Source organism: Capsicum annuum, unplaced genomic scaffold (genome assembly GCF_002878395.1).
Source record: "Capsicum annuum cultivar UCD-10X-F1 unplaced genomic scaffold, UCD10Xv1.1 ctg2888, whole genome shotgun sequence".
Classification (NCBI taxonomy): Eukaryota; Viridiplantae; Streptophyta; class Magnoliopsida; order Solanales; family Solanaceae; genus Capsicum; species Capsicum annuum.
The window spans coordinates 786,218-802,543 of record NW_025835334.1 but is presented as its reverse complement, the minus strand read 5'-3'; positions in this window follow the sequence as shown (position 1 = coordinate 802,543).

The window sequence follows — 16,326 nt, the reverse complement described above, 5'->3', positions numbered from 1 at the left end:
CTTATACCACTTATCAGCTGATAGATATAGGTAGAGATTGGTGGAGGTCACTTATTAGTTGTCAACCTCTTGGTACATGCTCTGAGGTGAATTTATGTACATCAATGTTGTTATCCGAGCTTAATTAGTCTTGGTTTGACGATTTCTCTTGGGTTTAATAAGTGATTATTTGCATAAAAATTATCTAAGTTTTATGTAATGTAAACGTAATGTACAAACTATGTTCATAGTGAATTTCAAGTTAAAACACCCAAGTCAAGAATCAAGGGGGAAAAGCTAGTACTCTTAGCTTGAGCTATGACTTTTACCAGTTTATTATCTTTAATTGCATGTCTTTTATGCTCTAATGTGTGGTGTTTAATGTTTTAGGAATATTTCTGATTTGATAAATATGCTATATAGTGTATGTACAAGATGAAAATCATATGTAAACCATACCATAACGCACGAAATCAAAGGACAAAAGCATGGGACAAGGGTTAATCAAAGTTGGACGATTTGATGTGCTTGGCGTGCGACACTACCTAGGTGTTGTGATATGGATGTTGCACATCCTTAGAAACTCCCTTGATGTAAATTCCCAATTCCACTAGATTTTTGGCATGCCACGCTGCCTACATGGTGCGATATTGGCATGGCATGCCCTTAAGTTATAATCAAAAGTTTGTGTCTTTCTATAACTTGAACACTTAAACACTTGTGGGAACACATTGGACGACTTTGGGACTTGAATGGATGCTGGAGAACACTTTTATTAGGGTTTTTATCTCTTTAATTTAGTTTTTTCATGTCTTTAAATATTGATTATACTCTTAGGATTCTTATTACATCTATGAGTGGCTAAATACCTTTTTTAGGGTTAAGGCCTTAGACATGATTACTATTGTTTGGAATTGATTTGTTTTTTTGTTTATTATCATATTTGGTTGTTTTTTTTTATCCTTTTTATTACTATTTTCAGGAGTCATGAACCTTATATAACACTATTGTGAACCTGGAAGGATAAATAGTATAGTAGAACATAGGATGAATAAAATAGGATTGTAAACTTTATGTAATGATGTTATGATTTACACTTTGGACACGAGTATACTTAAGTGCCATTTTTAGTTCAAATAAAGGATTGATATGAAATAGTTTAACATACTTCATGCATCCCCACTCAATGGTGTAGTTGTGGGGCAAAGTTAGATAATTAATTAGAGGCTCAAAAGGCCATAGTCATAGTATAAACCCCGTGAACCAATACCTAAGATGACAAACCTAACCAATGAAGTTCTATAACATAATATGATTGTTCGTATAAACTTAAACCTGGAATTTTCCCATTGATTTTCCAAACCATTACTTTATCATATTATTTAGTTTACGGTTATAACTTCAAATTACTGTAAAACAATGTTATGATTAGCTTTACACTATATTAATCTTAGTCGTAAACTTATCATAGATAGTTTTTAAAACAAGTCTCTAAGGGATGGATATTCTTATTTTTATAATTCCACTATATTACTTAGTGAGACCACTTATACTTGCGCGTGTGCTTGGGCGGAACAGTTCACCCGAGATGACTTACGATCAATTTACACAGGAACTTTTAGACAATTTTGTGTGTTTTAGTTTGAGGGATAAGATGAGAGATAAATTTATGGCCTGGAGCAGGGCTCCACGAATTTTGTAGAGTATGAGGCACATTTTTATGCCTTGTCCAAATATTCTTAAGCCAGTATTTCCACTGAGTCTGAGAAGATTTAGAAATTTGTGACGGGGTTGATTGTTTCTGTTCATCTTGTGACGACTCAGATGGTATTGTATGGAACATTATTGTAGACTATTGTGGATCATGTTAAGATGACTGAGTCTATTCTTTGAGCATCTCAAGGAGCTGTCAATATATGTCAGGGGCGAGTTCAAAGGTCACATTTCTTGGGGTAGGGGATTTAGAGGCTATTATGGGTAACATGGTAGACTAGTACAAAAAGCATTGTAGAGTTCAGGTATTGGGTTTTCTGGTACAACAACTTTTGGTGGTCATCCTAGTTCAATCATATATCCTTCTATTGGGTCGAGATGTAGGGTTTGCTTGGTGTATGATGAGGCTAGCCATGTGGCAAAAAAATGTCCCCATCGAGTTCTCAGAGCTATTCACATATAGACTATGAGAGATAAAGGTTCTACTAAGGTTTTAAGAGGTAGAGTTAGTGGTGCTCGTGGTGGTTGTCATGGGCTACCCAGTCAAGTGGTGGATTTGTTCAGTGCTATGCTATACCTGGCAGGCCAAAGATAGATGCCTCTGATACTTTTATCATAGTATCATCCTTGTTTGTTTCATATCTGCATTTGTATTATTTGATCCTGGATCGACTTTCTTCTATGTTTCTGTATATTTTTCTTCGGGTTTTGATTCTACTTGTGAGCCTCTTGATATGTCTATTAATGTATATATCCTAATAGGAGACTCCTTAGTGGTAGATCAGGTGTACCTATCCTGTATTGTGACTCTTTCTAGGCATGAGACTTGGGTGGAATCGTTTGTATTAGATATGATATATTTTGATGTCATCTTGGGTATTGATTTGTTAGCTCTCTATAATGATGTCCTAGACTTTTATGCAAAGATCATGACCTTAGCTTCGTTGGTTGTGCCAAGGATAAATTAGAAATATGCACTTCACTTAGGTCCCAAGAGGGTTATACCTTTCCTTATGAATTGTCATTTGGTTGAGAGGGGATGCTTGACTTATTTGACTCATATTCATGATACTAATATTGCTTTACCTCTTTTATTGGATTTTGTTCGTGTTTTATGTGTATTCATTGATGTTTTCTGAAACACCCAAGATATTGGCCTTGGAAATTTCCTGAGTTTTGAACTCACTTTCCTTGTAACAACCCGCCATACGAGTCATACGGTGTGGGTTTGGGTCTAGGGACCTTAGTCGTATGTTGTTCAGTATGTTGTTGGCAATGTTCTGTCTAAGTTACAAGAGCATGGATATGACTCATATGGTCTTATGATGATTGGTTTAGGGCTAATCGTATGTTGTCCAGTGTCTAGCCCTTGATGTTCTAACTCGAATATGAATTGATATGGTACTAGTTGAAAAGACCCTCCCGAGGCCTTGTCGTAATGTGCTTCCTAAGTCCATCAAGGACCGAAGACTACCCTAATTACCCCACCCAAACTCTAGCCGCCTACCCTGAGTTGGCTGAATTCCGAGCATGTAACAAAATAGTGTAACAGCTTACACAAAGACTCTAGGATAAGATCAAAATTGTGACCGACCGAATTGAGTCCAACCATCCCATATCAATAATCCAACCATACTGAATCGTACCAAAACAAGGCCCACAAACTAGGCCATAAACAAATACGTTGCAAAATATAATATAATTAATCCCAAAATAAAATAGGATGGAACAACCAACAATATCGTCCAATGATGTAAGTCCTTCAACTTATTCCAATGCCAAAGCTGACACCAATATTGATCCTGCCTATTCTAATCCACAGAAGTACCACAAAGCCTCTAACCCAAAGAGTAATGAAATTCGATTGGGACGTGCCCCCAACCATGGAAAAAACCAATATCCAAAATAAAATCAAAGTGCATAGAAATATCCATAACATTAAATGGAGCCTTATGAAAGGATGGAAGATTACCACTTCAGTACAAATATTGTCTCCGAGTCAATCACTATGTAGGAGGAGTAAAATAGATGGTTCCTGCACAGTGTGGGTACATAACCGCCAGTAGACGGGGTTAGCGAGTGACCTCTAGAATGATCTCAGGGTAAGGATAAATTAATTCCTTTTATAAAACAAAGTAAAACCATCCATATGCAGACAACCACACACACACACACACATATATATATAACTATGCCAGGAAAAGGGACTGGGTTTAGCATGCATTTAAAATCTTTACATGGGCTATGCATCTTTGTCTTCCTAAACTATCCATGTTCTATATGGGTTCAGCTCCCTCTGCTAAAAGAGCCCAAGTGTGTGTAGCCACACGACTAGGGAAGTATCCCTTGGGATGGAAAGTATATCCCCCAAATATAGTATGACATCATGCACACGGTCACCAAGACCAACCTTATATTGGACAAATATGAGTTTCAAGGTTTGGTCCCCTCGGGATCTCCACCTTCCACGAATTAGCTACACCTCTCACCATTATTGACCAATTTAAACAAATTTCTAAATAAACAAACCATTATCCATTTATTAACCAAGGCCATAGATATTGGTATCAACATACCAATCCTTACTTGCAAGTATCATGCATAGGCAACCATTTATAGGTTCAAAAGGACTTTCAAGTGCTCTTCTATTTACCAAATTAAACCTCTTGGGGGACTCCATGTGACCCTCAAGCATAACCATTATCTATTTACCATTCCCAGCCATTTAAACCATGCATAATTCCAATACCAAGTTTAAAAACTAGCAAGAGTTCCATTAAAAGTCGTCAATGGAATGAACATATCCTTATAAGCATTTTTCCAAACACATTAGGGGCATAGTGTGACCAAAACCAATTCCAATTACCATCAAACCATACCCAAGAAATCCATTTATCCAAAACAACCATTAATGCACATAAATGCATAATTAAAACCATGGGAAACCATAATGAAACATTTAATATCAAAACCCCCAAATCATATTTGAAAACCAAAATATACAATCAATGAAATCATGAAAAAATTCATAAAACCCACTCCTTTAGTTTGAATTAACAATGAGGGAAGAGAATATCCCTTAAACCAAGATGATGATGGAAAGAAATCACAAGACAAGCCCCAAATTAATCCTTTAGTTGAAAACCTAGCTTCTCTTGCTTAAAAGATCTTGAGAAAGTTACGGAGTATTTTAGAAGAATTTCTAAGTGTGAATGGAATAATAGCGTAAATAACCTCCCAAGTAGGTTAGAAATTATGTGACCCTATTAGGATAATGGGGGAAACATCCAGAATACCCTTACTTAAGTTGAACGAAAATCTCATCATAGGGAGACGACTGCGCCACACGAGTCATACCCTTCGATACGATTGGTATCCTTCACTTGTAACATGACCTCAAGTCTTGGATCAACCACTGTCCAGCATATGACTCATCCAACCAAGTTGTATTGACAACATACGATTCGTACCCTTCATCCGTACCCATTAATAGATTTATACCCAAGAAATATTTGGACACTGTCTACCATACGAATCTTTGGTATGACTCATACCCTGGGTTAAGGCTCATGGTTAGCCACTCATACTTAGATCCTACCTAAGTAACCAAGTCTAAAATTAAGTTAAGGAAAAGATCCGTAACAACCAATATGACTCTTACTCCTAATTCATACCAATTCCAGTAGGCAAAATCAATCCCACCAACCAACACTAGTCATTATACGACTGGACATTACCACCCGTACCCCAACATGCGACTCGTAACCTTGAGTCGTATTACGGCCAGAGACTAGAGTTCCAGGAAATTTTCTAAGGTCCAGCAACTAGGGTGTCTCAGTCTCCCCCACAAGGAACATTCATCCACAAAAGATGGACAGGGTATGGGTAACGACACGCAAAAGTCATTTGCATTATATTATCAAATATATTCCCAATCTTCAATAATGGTTGAAAACAAAGAGGAAAAGATATTGACCTTTCCTTTAACAAACTCTGAAAATAAAGACGTGTTGAAGTGACATAACTTCCGCACGAATCCTATGAGAAGAAGACAAATGCGAATATTTGGAATTCATGTCATCTTCCACTTCCCATGCAGCTTGTTCCACCATATTGTTTTGCAATGGAAACTTAATCGAAGCCACATCCTTGGTCCGCAAATGATGAACCTGCCTATCCATGATCTCAACTAGGACGTCTTGATTAGACAAAAAATCAGTGATACCCAGTCCTTCTAAAGGAACAACCGAAGAAGGATCACCAATGCACTTTATCAACTGGAAACAAAAAAGATTGGATGAACCAAGATCAAACTAGATCGAAACTCCAGCTCATAAGTCATATTACCAATTCTCCGTAAAACCTCATAAGGACCAACATTCTGGGGACTGACCTTCCTCTTCTTTCCAAATCACACAACTCCCTTTATAGAAGATACCTGAGGAAAACTTTATACTCAACCTCAAATTCATAGTCTGTATGTGTAATATCCACATATGATTTTTGGAGACTTTGGGTAGCCTTAAGCCTATCTCGAATCACCTTCACCTTCTCTATAGCCTGGTAAACCAAATTGAGAACATACATGTCTGCCTCACCAAGATCAAACAAACTAATAGGAGATCTACACCTCCTACCGTACAATGACTCACAAGGGGCCATACCAATACTAGAATGATAAATATTGTTGTAAGAAAACTCCATAAATGGAAGATGCTCAACCCAATTTTCATCATAATCAATCACATAGGATAAAAGCATAATCTCAATTGTCTGAATAGTTCTCTCCACTTGTCCATCCATCTACGGATGGAAAGTAGTAACCTGACATACCTTTGTTCCTAACCCTCTTTGAAAATATTGCTAGAAATGAGATGTAAACTACATGCCACAAATAGAAATAATCAAAATATGAAACCCATCTATCTTCAAAATCTCCTGAAAATACAACTTAGTATAATCCTCCATCGAGAAGTTAGTCTACATTCGTAAAGAATATATAGACTTTGTCATCCTATCCATGATGACCTAAATAGAATCATATTGATTATGAGACCGAGGAAGGCTGGTAATGAAATCCATATTGATCACACACTTCTATTCGAGCAAATATATTTCTTGATACAACCCTCCTTGCCTCATGTGCTCAACCTTAACTTGTTGACACACCATGCACTTGGCCACAAAATTAGCCACATCCCTTTTCACACCATTCCACCAATAAATCTCCTTGAGATAATGATACATCTTACTTGAGATGGTATGAACAACATAGCGCAACTCATTCGCCTCAGCTAAAATCATTTGTCGCAAACCGTCGACATCAGGATCATACAACCTCCCTTGGTACCACAAAGTACCATCACCACCGATATGAAACAAGATATGATCGAACCACTTCTTGCACTATCACACTACTATCCTTGGAGTCCAAGAGGCAAACTCCAAGTTAGCCAAGCGGTGAATAGCCTTCCCCAATTCCTGCTTTCCTTCCCATATATGAGCCAAACTCCACATAGATAACCTACTAAGAAAATTAACAACCACATTAGCCTTACCTGGATAATAGTGAAGACTCATAACATAATCCTTGAAAAGCTTAATATATCTCCTCTACCTGAGATTAAGCTCTTTTTGGGTAGACACATAGTGCAGACTTTTATGATCAGAAAAGATATCAACATGAACACTATTTAAATAATGCCTCCATATTTTCAAAGCAAACACAATGACCAACAACTCCAAACTATTAGTAGGATAATTCCTCTCATGTACCTTTAACTTACTGGAAGCATAGGCAATGACCTTCCCATGTTGCATCAACACAAAACCAAGACCTATCCGAGGTGCATCACGATAATCCACAAACCCATCATTAGCTTCTGGCTAAATCAAACTTAGAGTCGAAGTTAACTTCTCAAAACTCCCTTCACGAGCATCTGACCAAGAACACTTAACCTTCTTTTGAGTTAACTTAGTCAAAGGAGTAGTTATGAATGACAAGCTTTCCATAAAATACCTATAATACCTAGCTATACCTAAGAAGCTTTGAATCTCAGATGGAGTTGTAGGTCTAGGCCACCTCTTCACCACAACAACCTTTTGCGGATCCACCACGATCTCCTTACTAGAAATAATGTGACCCACAAAAGTTACATTGCTCAACCACAACTCACACATAGAGAACATGGCATACAACTACTATTTTTTTAAGGTCCACAACACCATACAAAGGTGATAAGCTTGATCTATCTCACTTTTCAAATAAACCAAAATGTCATCAATGAACACAATAATAATGATATCCAAATACTAATGAAAAACCCTATTCATCAGATCCACAAATGGCTTCAGAGCATTTGTCAATCTAAATGACATCACAAAAATTAAAGTGTCCATACCGAGTACGAAAAGCCATCTTATAGATCTCCTTCTCCCTAATCTTTAGGCGATGGTACCCAGACCAAAGTTCTATCTTAGAAAAGAACTTGGCACCTTACAACTGGTCAAACAGTTCATCTATCCCTAGAAGAGGATACTTGTTCTTGATTGTTACTTTATTCATCTACCTATAGTTAATGCATATTCGAAGGAAACCATCCTTCAAGTGTACAAACAACACCAATGTAACCCAAATAAATACACTAGGAAGAATAAACCCTTTATCAAAAAGATCCTTAAGTTGCTCCTTAAGTACCCTTAACTCAGTTGGAGCCATTCTATATGGAGGAATAAAAATTTGCTAAGTGAACAAAATTAGATCAATAAAAAACTCTAATTCCCTATCCAGGGGAAAACTAGGAAGATTATCTAGAAAGACATCAGGAAAATTATTAACCACTGGAACTGACTGGAAAGAAGGACCTTCCAAGTTAGAATCTTTAACTCAGACCATGTGATAAAGATAACCTTTAGAGATCAACCTCCGAGCTCTAAGATAAGAAATAAACCTCCCCTAGGAGATAAAGAAACACCTTCCTATTCTATAACTGGATTACTAGGGAACCTAAAGATAACCCTATAGGTCGGACAATCCTAGGACGCGTAACAAGAATGTAACCAATCCATATTAAGAATGACATCAAAATTCACCAAATCCAACTCAAATAAATCCACCAAGGTCTGCTTTCCATAAACAAGATACTACACACCCATTATAGACTCTTTGAGTAATAACTGAGTTACCTCCTGGGGTAGAAACAAAAAAAGGGTCTAAAATAACTTTTGGATCAAAACCAAAAGATACCACATTAGAAGTCAAATAGTAGAGAGTGGACCCCAGATTAAGAAAACAATAGATTTTATAAGAGAAAAGTTATAACATACCAATAATGACATTACGTGATGCCTTGGATTCCTGTCAAAATGCCAAAGCATACAACCTATTTTGACCAATACTGGAACCAAAAGCTGTAATAGTAGCAGCTGAGACACCACCAGGTTTAGCAGTATAACATTAAGCCATATGAATCGTATTTGCCCCCATAGAAAGCTTATTAACTAGACAATCCCTAAGCTGATTTCCTACCTAGCTACACTTGAAGCATTTACCCTTTTCTTTATCGCAATAACCTCGGTGAGTACCATAAAAACAAAAAGGATGTCATGAATAAACTAACTGACCTCTACTTTCCTGAGATTAGGCACCCTGCATCAAAAAATTATCACCATCATGACGACGCCTGTCACTCAACTAGTAAGGAGCACTGGTAGAGGAGTAGGAACTAGAATTTCCCCATTTCTTTTTCTGCTATTTGCCTCCATCTCAACCACTCTGAGACTGAGCACCTCTCCGTCAGAAAACCTACTCTCTTATCTCGCATTTCCCTAGACTCCATTTGCTTCCTCTTCTCATCCTCTACTTTGTGCATATGAACAATCAACCTAGAGATATCCATATCTCTAATTAGAAGTCATGCTCTCCAAGATTAAATCCTAATTTAACCTAGAAGTGAACTTTCCCATCCTTTCCAACATGTCAGCCATAAAATCAGGAGCATACCATGACAATTGATGAAATATCAAGCCATATTCCTTGACAGACATTCTCCCCTACTTGAGGTTCATAAACTACTCTATCTTTGCTTCCCTCAAATCTTGGGGAAAGAAATGATTTAGAAAAGTACCAAGAAGGAATCCCATAAGGATGACTCCTTTATATCTCCTCTATCCTTATCCTACTCTTCATACCACTGATATGCAACATCTTTAAGCTGATAAGCTAAAAAGTTTACCCCCTTCACATTGGTAGCCTGCATCACTAAAAATATCTTTTCTATTTCATCCAAGAAGCCCTGTGGATCCTCCTCTACCTTCACTCCAGAAAAAGTAGGAGGACCCATCTTTATAAATTTGCCAACCCTTGTGATCTCAGTAGATAAAGCACCAGACACATTCCGCTCTTCCTAAGAAGAAACCAATTTTACAATAGCATGAATAGACTAACCGAATTCTACATTAGTCACCTTACCTTAAGAAGAACTATCAGCAACCGGTGGCACTCTAGAACTATCAAGGATAGGACTGTGTAATCTAAGATAAACCCCAAAAGTAGGATGCACTCTTTCAGCATTACCCATATATGGGATGGAGAATTTTTTTGTGTTCCAGATCTATGAGGCATGATCTAAAAAATGAACAAATAAGGATTGGAGAACATTCTTGGACATAGACTCCAAGCTTGAAAAAAGAATACCATGAAAGTAAAATATTCCTAAATGACATGTACCCTCTCCTTTATGAGTGTGGTGCGCTACACACCCCTAAAAGAAACTCTACTTGACATGACTTTATGGACTATTAAGTAACCATGAACCTAGGCTTTGATATAAACTTGACATGTCCTAACTTAATTCTTTGTTGTAATGGGTATCCCAAGTCCATCTAGGATCGAAGATCACCCTTGTTACGTACCCTAACCTTCAGTCGCTTGTCCTTAGTTGGCTGAATTTTGAGCATGTAACCAAATAGTGTAACAGCTCACACAAAGACTCTAGGATCATATCATAACCATAAATGACACAAACGAGTCCAACAATCCCATACTAATAATCCAACCATACCAAACCATACCAAAATAAGGGCCACAAAACAGGCCATAACCAAAGATGTTCTAAAATATAATATTATTAATCCTAAAATAAAAAAGGATAGAACAACCAACAATATCGTCCAATTATGTCATCCCTTTAGCTTATTCCAATACTAAGGCTGACACTAATACCAATCCAGCCCATTCCAACCTACAAAAGTACCATAAAGCCTCTAACCAAAAGAGTAAAGAAATCCTATTTGTGAAATGCCCCTTACCATGGAACAAACCAATATCCAAAATAAAATAAAAGTGTATAGAAATAACCATAACATAAAATGAATCCTTTCAAAAAGATGGAATCTTACCACTTCTGTCCAAATAATGTCCTCAAGCCAATCACTATACAGAGTGAGTAGAACGGTTGGTTCCTGCATAGACTGGGTATACAACCGCCAGTAGACGGGGTTAGCAAGTGATCGCTAACTAAGTAAAACTATTCATTTAAACACAACCATTTATATTTATATAACCACGCCGGGAAAAAGAAGTGGGTTTAGCATTCCTTTAAGACCTTTACCTGGGTTTTGTAGCTTTGCTGTCCTAAATTACCCATGAGCTATATGTGTTCATCTTTCCTTGGTAGAAGGGCCCCAATGCATATAGTTGTATGACCAGGGAAGTATCCCTTGGGATGACTAGTACATTCCCCAAATATAGTGTGACATAATACACATGGTCACCAAGACCAACCTTATATCAATAAATATGAGTTTTAAGTTTTGGTCCTCCTGGGACCTCTACCTTCCATGACTTAGCTACACATTCTTCCATTATTTTCTAATTAAAACAAATTTTCAAATAGCTAAACCATTATCCATTTATTAACCAAGGCCATTTATATTGGTATCATCATAGCAACCCTATCTTATTAGTATCACCCATAGCCATTTTCCATTCCAAGCCATTTAAACCATGCATAATTCCTTTACTATGTTTTAAATCATGTAAGAGTTCCATTAAAAGTGGTTAATACAATGAACATATCCTTATAAGTATTTTGCCAAACACATTAGAGGTATAGTATGTCCAAAACTAATTACAATTACCATTAAACTATTCCTATGCAACCCAATTATCCAAAACCACCATTAATGCACATAAAAGCATAACTAAATCCATGGGGAACCATAACCAACCATTTAATATCAATAACCCCAAATCATATTTTAAAAACAAAATCATACAATCAATGACATCTTCAAAACATTCATAAGAACTATGCCTTTAGTTGGAATTAACAATAAGGGAAGATAATAAACCTTAAAGCAAGATGAGGATGGAAAAAACCACCAACACAACCCCCAAATTGATCCTTTAGTTTAAACCTTAGCTTATATTTCCTAAAATATCTTGAGAGAATTATGGAGTATTTCAGAAGAGTTTGTAAGTGTTAATGAATGGAATAATGGGGTAAATAACCTCCTAATTAGGTTAAAAGTTGTGGGACCATATTAGAATATGGGGAAATATCCAAAATACCCTCACTAAAGTTGCACCAAAATCCTGTCATAGGGAACAAGTAACCCACACAAGTCGTATCCTTTAATATGATTGGTATCCTCCAGTCATAACTTAGCCTCAACCTTTGGATCCATCACTATATAGAATACTGCTCATCTATCCAAGTCATATTAAAAACATATAATTCGTACCCTTCATCTATATCCCTCAAAGATTTATATCCAATGAAGATTTAGACATTGTCAACCATATGAGTCTAGGGTATGACTCATACCTTGGCTTACAACTTATGGTGAGCCAATCATACTCCGATCCAACCTAAGTAACCAAGTTTAAGATTAAGTTAAGGAACCAAATGATCCATAACCACCAATATGACTCATACCCGTAAGTCGTACCTATTCTAGTAAAAAAAATCCACCCCACCAAGACGTTACCACACGTACCCCAACAGACGACTCGTATCCCTAACTCGTATAAGGTTTAGAGACCAAAATTCTAGGAATTTTATTAAGGTCGAGCAACTAGGGTATTTCACTAGTCGTATAGCCTAGTGATAAGTTTGGAAAAGAAGTCATATATTTGACATAATATGGTGTCTAACTTTCCATTTTGGTGATGACGTGGTGATGAGTTAGAGGGTCAACTCGTACACACCTATGAGCATTCCACCATTTTATGTTGGAGGCATTTGGACATTTCCTCTTTGTAACTCCCTTTGATACCATGACATAAAACACCTTTTAGGGCTTCATTAACCTAGTATTCTCAATCAAACATTTAAAATCACTTTCCAACTCTCTCTTAAGTAAAAGACTAGGATTTCTTCAGGATAAATAATTATGGAATTCAAGGGTGGTTTCTCTTTATCTTTCTTGGTGTGTAAGTGATGTTACTCCTCCCTCATTGTCATATTACAAAGAGCATGTTTTTAATGAATCAATTTCATGATATTTTTATGGTTTAAAACATTGGTTGGGATTTTTGGACATTTATGGTTGAATACAATTTCTTATAGATTAAAGATGTTTCTTTCATGCTTTTAATATGATTTTGACATTATGGAATGAATGGTTATGGTAAATGGGTGTAGGGGTACTTGTATTCCCCCAAATTACATGGTTATGGTTTTGAAACATATATGCCATCAACCTATTTGTTAAAATGCTAATGAGAATGGTTTTGTCACATAGTTTGACTATTATTGAAATATTTCCATTACATAATAGGTAATGGAACATAAATTGGTATGGTTGGTTTTAAATTTCTTGGAAAGATCTTGATGGCCATAGTTTTGTTTTAATTGGAAAATTAGGAGTCAACTTGGTTTAATGGTTTTGGTATGGAATAAAAGAATAAAATTGTAAGCTCTAATTTTTTTATGAGAATACCAGCGGTTAATGCTTAAATGAAAGACTCCTTGGAAATTAGTTTAGTTATGTGTAAAAGGTTTAATTGGGCTTAAAAAGGGTCGAGTAGGAAAATCGTAGAAGGTGGGGGTCCTAAGCGGACCAGCACTGGAAACTCACATTTGTTTATGTGAGGGTGGTATATCTAACCGTTTGGATGATGTCACTCTTTATATTTTTTGAGATCTACTAGTCATCTCAGGATATTTTCTCCAGTCGAGCGGCTAACATGCACTTGAGCCCTTTTTGCATAGCTAGCTGAACCCATATAACTTATGTGCGGTTGTAGGACGGTCAATCTACTCAGCCAACTTTATAGTTTTAAATATATTCTAAACACGGTTCCCTAACCCGACAATCTACGTGCTATAATATGGTTATTTTATTTTTTTAATTATAGCCTTTATTTTATCTTATTCCCATGTACATGATAGCATTCACTTCACTAATCATATTGGGTAACTATATCCCTACGCGATGCAGGAACTAGCCATACTATATTTCTTTTGCTAAGTGACTTGGATTTAGGGACAACTTTAAGTCAGACTAAAGTAGTGAACTTCCATACTCCAGAAGGCTCTATTTTATACTATAGACTTTTTTTGTTTATGTTATTCTTTAGTTTGATTTTAGCTATGGTCAGGGGTATGTCCTGACTGGATATTATTGATTTTAGGTAGAGTCTTTGTCAGACCGCTATAGACATGGGCGATGTCTGCATTAGTGTCAGACTTGACATTGGTATTACTATTTGGGTTGGCACCGATTAGGTATTTGATTGAGGTTGTTGGATTATGATTATAGAATTTATTTTATGTCTTTAAATTATTCTTGTTTTATCTTGTTATAAGCTTATAATTCATCCAATGTAGGGTGCAGGGCAGTAATTGTTTCGTATTAGGGGTGGTCTCCAGTTCTAATTAGACTTGAGATGCCCAACATGACTATGCCCTAGTTCGATCATGTCAGATTGGTATCAAACCCATTGGTTCATGGTCAATTGGGTGTCCAAAAACCCATGTCAAGTAGAGTCTCTTCTAAGCGTGTGTAGTGGGCCATATTCATAAGGGAGAGGCTATAAGGCATTTAGGAATGTATCTCATTATTGTGTTCTATTTTCAAGCTGTAGAATCTAAGATCTTGAAATCATATCTAATTCCTATTTATTTGCCTTTTAGATTGTGCCTCCTTGATGATTTAAAGCTCATGGAAACTCCTCTATCCCATTTGGGGATAATATTGAATTGACCCATTCTACTTTTGGGGTCTAAACTCGATCTAGGGGTCCAGTTCTTGATTGTCCTCCTAGAGTTCCTCAGGATGATGTGATGAATGCTGAGTTTTATCAATATATTTATCTATTGGCATAGTTTGTAGCTTGTTAGGCCGAGCGATGTACTTCTATTACTCCATATTCTTAGAACACAAGGATTGGTGAATTCATAAGGTTGAACCCTCCTATGTTCACTAATGTTATGAATGAGGAGAATCGTCAAGATTTTGTGGATGAGATGGACAAGATCTTCTGTGTTATGTATGCTACTAACATAGAGGATGTAGAATTTATTGTTTACCAATTGAAAGGTGTAGCATACCAAGGTTATGAGGAATGGGAATAGTCAAGGGGTGACGATGCTGAGTCAATCCAGTGGGGTGATTTCTCTAGAGCATTTTCTGACCACTTCTTTTCTTAGAAGTTGAGGGAAGCAAAGGCAGAAAAATTTTCTAATCTAAAGCAATATCATTGAAGGAGTATGCCTTGATATTTCACCAGTTATCTTAGTATGCTCTGGAGTTGGTTTCTAGCATGACGGGAAGAATAAGGAAGTTTGCTTTCAGGTTGTCTCTAGCCTTAATTTTGGAGAGTAACGCTTCTTTGTTGAACAAGGTCTTAGAAATTTCTAGGTTAGTTATATATATGAAATAGGTTGAGAAAGAGAAGACAAAATAGGCAAAGATTAGCGAGAGGTAGAACAAGAAGTTTAGATTTTCTGAGCAGGGTGGTAGCTAATAGCAGAGTGGTAGGGATGGTGGGAAGTGGCCTATGAAAAAGTGTGGAAATTCTGAGTCTTACTCGAAGACTAGTGCTTCATACCAAAAGCCATCAAGCAACAGGCATTTTCTAAGTATCGATAATTATAGGACACAATGTGCCTAATCTCATGCTAGTGTGGCCCAGTCAGCTCTATCATATCCTTCATACAGATTGTGTGGTAGATTGCATTAGGGTTACTATGATGAAGGAAAGGATAAGAGCTTCAGCTACATTCAATTAGGGCACATAATTAGAAATTTTCCTATTAATAAGGTTACTTCTGGGGTAAAAAAGGTTCCTCTTGCCTCTTTTTCAGCTCCGACAAAAAAGAGTGCATGATTTAGTTTTGACACTGGTCATAATCGACTCTATACTCTTACTACTCATCAGGAGTCCAAGGCATTGCATAATGTCATTACTGGTATGTTGAAACTCTTTTCCCATGATGTGTACTATTTACTTGATCTAGGGTCCACTCATTCTTATGTGACCCCATTCATGGATGTGAATTTTGGTTATCCTGAGTGTGTTTGGACCCTTTTTCTATGTTTACCCTAGTGGCTAAAAGTGTCTATAGGTGTTATGTGGTATTTATGGGTGGTAGGGAAACCATGGTAGACCTATTTGAACAATAC